The 3,105-nt window shown below is 37.4% G+C and overlaps 1 pseudogene; it reads right to left on the bottom strand.

The window, feature by feature from the left end:
• Window positions 1–2,099, bottom strand: part of LOC101566456 — a 14,530-nt pseudogene extending 12,431 nt beyond the window's left edge.
• Window positions 2,100–3,105: the final 1,006 nt, after the last annotated feature.

The following is a 3,105-nucleotide window of genomic DNA, read 5'->3' as shown; positions in this document are numbered from 1 at the left end:
ATAAAATTATTTTAACTTCTGTGGAGATGTCATTGGTATGTTGATGACTGAGGCTGCATACTACTTTGGATATTATGGGCTTTTTTTTTTTTTGTATATTAGGGAAGGATGGACAGGGTGTTCAGGGTCTCTCTGTGTAGACTGGACTCATAGTGATCCACCTGTTTACAGCCTCCCAAGAGCTGGGATTGAATACGTGTGCCACCATGTCCAGTCTTACTCTCTGTCTCACCGTGCCCTGGGGACAGGTCTGGCACTACAGGCCTGGAGATCGAACCTCTGGTCCGTGAACCTTCTTGCAAGCATTTTAATGCACTGAGCTATTTGGCCGGCCCTCAATATGGGAATTTTAGCAATAATGTAACTCTTTCAAATTCATTATAGATATTTTCCCATTTCTTTGTGTCTTCAAATTCTTTCATTAATATGCTATAGTTTTCAGTGATAGAAAATTTTTGTCATTCATTAAATTTATTCTTAAATATGTTTTCTTTGATGCCATTGTAAATGGAAATTTTTACATAAGTTTTGATAAGGTTTTGTTGAGGTAAAGAATTGTTCCTGATTAATATGGTTGTATGTTGATTTTGCATCCTAGAATCTCCTAATGTTTGAAAATCAGATAGTGTATTTCTAAAAATAACACTATGTTAGAGAAATAACAAAAGCCTTTAGAAAATATTTAAGATTAAATAAATAAAAGCAATGTGGAAATGCATGGGATGTTGCTAAAATTTTTTTTAGAGAAAAAAATACATGGTGGTAAATGTATATATTAGAGAACAACATGGGTTTGAAAGTATTGATCTAAGTTTCCATCCAAAGAACCTGGAAAGTAATGAGAAGACGAAAAGATGTGGAGACGCTCTGAGATCTTTCGCTCCCTCCCTCCCTCCCTCCCTGCCTCTCTCTTTCCCTTCTTTGGCCCCCATGCATTTCTCTTGTTTGCTCTCTCTTGGGAGCCCTTACAGGTGCAGTAGTGACGCAGTGAACCTGAAATCCCCAGGTGAAAATGAGTACGCTTTAATGACAACATACAGAAACTCCAATCAGGATCTTGAATTGATTTTAGCTGCACTTGATGTGCTGTAATCCCAGGAATAATATATACAGATAGCTGGTATATAATTCCTGAAAATAGATGTCAGTATTTTAAATGGATATATAAACTCCATGAATATAAATATATGTATATTTATATATGTATATGTATAAATATGTTTTAGCATTAAATTCACTCTTCAAAGCAAGAGATTACAAAGAAAGCTTCTGATATACATTCTGAAATAAACTCAGAGTAAAATTCAACTTTCTCCTAATCTCATTATATATTGTTTTCTATTTAAACTGAATTTGAAAGAGAATTTCAATATTCTAGATTCCTATTCATATATTCCATTTCTCAAAAGTCAACAGTGTTCCTGGAAAAATTTTGATTCATGCATTTGAATTAATGGAAAGCAACTTGTATTCAGGAATCTTAAGACTTGTGCTTCCCACAAAATGGTGTGAAAAAAGCTGAAATGAAAAGTCATTTAGCCTCCCTGTGCCTTCCTGAGAAGTATTCTTCAATCTCATTGTTCCCAGCTAAGGGGTTGGTTTCATAATTTGTTCTTAGACCCTACATCGTGAACAGGATTCTTAAACTTTTATATATAAAGAGAAAATAAAATAAAAAACAAAACAGAATTTTAAAACAAGATGACAGGAAATTAACAGTGCTTGCTATATTGCAAATTACTATCTTCAAAGTCGTCACTCAAAGTAGTTTTCCAGATATAGGCATGCAAAATTGATCGAACAATATAAGCACTAACTCTGAACAGGAGCTTTTATACTAAAAGCTATTTCACCATGGAACTTTATTAAAAACAACACCCAAATACGTTTGTTTGGATTTCGTTGGAGAAAAGAGTTAATATCTGAACATTCAACATGCAGGTTCTCTAGCAATATTAATAAGAAGTTTGAATCCTTACCCTTGAGGGACCATTGTATGTGTGGGAGGCAGGAGGAAACAGACCCCCAGTCCGCGAAGCAGACATGCAGATCCATCCATTAAGGGGAGGCAAGGGCAGCTCAGTGGAAGAATTCTGCATCTTCGACTTGGCAGCCAATGCGTGCTCACAATGCGAGCCGAAGGGAGCAAGGAAGGCTACCCATACGTACTCTTCAGTTAAAATCAGAGTGTCACATTCTATTCAATGATGAATGTAAACTCTTCCATTGTGCTATAAAATATTAACAGACTTACAGTAATGGATCTTCATAGGAGACATCCTCTAAGAAACACGTGCTTAGTAAGAAGAAACAACATGTTGTAGAAGGATCTACGTCACATCCACCCTATTAGGGAGCGAAGGTTGTAAACAGGACTGTGTGTCCTGATGGTAAGCAGGCAGTGTGGCTACCTGAGCTCCCTCCCTTATCTTACATGTTTCTTTCTCCTTGTGATGGTAGAAAAACATGTGAGAAATGAGGCCACATCTCAGCTCAGAGTTCCGCCATATTTTAATGCCAGAGTAGTTTTAATATCTTCTTGTTTAGCCTGGTCAGATAGCTCAGCGGACTAAGGCGGATGCTTAGGCAGAGCATGGCGGCAGCTGGGGCTGGGTGGGGGTTGTTGGTTTGGGGAGTATTGTCCATCCTCTGTTCCCCTGCTGGCCCCGCCCCTGAGGCACGCTAACCTGAGATTGAGACTGTGCGTGGTGATGTACTCCTGTAATCTTAGCGCTTGGGAGGCTGTAAACAGGAGAATCACTATGAGTTCTATCTACACAGTGAGATCCTGTAGACCCCGTAGAACAAGTACTAAGTACATAAAAATAATTTTAAAAATTCTTTGTTTAATGCATCTACTTATTCTCTTTGGCTCTTAGACTGTCCCAAATTTGGCATGAGACTCTCTGGTCAATTGACACTAGTTATATGATAAAGATTTTACTGTATTGGCTATATAATGTTTGTAAATATGTGTGGTGTTATTAGGTGGATTTTCATCAGAAATGTTAAGTTTTTAAATAGAATTGGAACAATATGAAAAGGAATGAAGAGGAGCCAGATTTGGTTGCCTGGATAGTTTAGATGACCAGAGACTTGTCTGTA

This window comes from Octodon degus, unplaced genomic scaffold (genome assembly GCF_000260255.1).
Source record: "Octodon degus isolate 3935 unplaced genomic scaffold, OctDeg1.0 scaffold00099, whole genome shotgun sequence".
In the NCBI taxonomy this organism is placed as follows: Eukaryota; Metazoa; Chordata; class Mammalia; order Rodentia; family Octodontidae; genus Octodon; species Octodon degus.
This window is presented reverse-complemented; position numbering and strand designations above follow the sequence as displayed.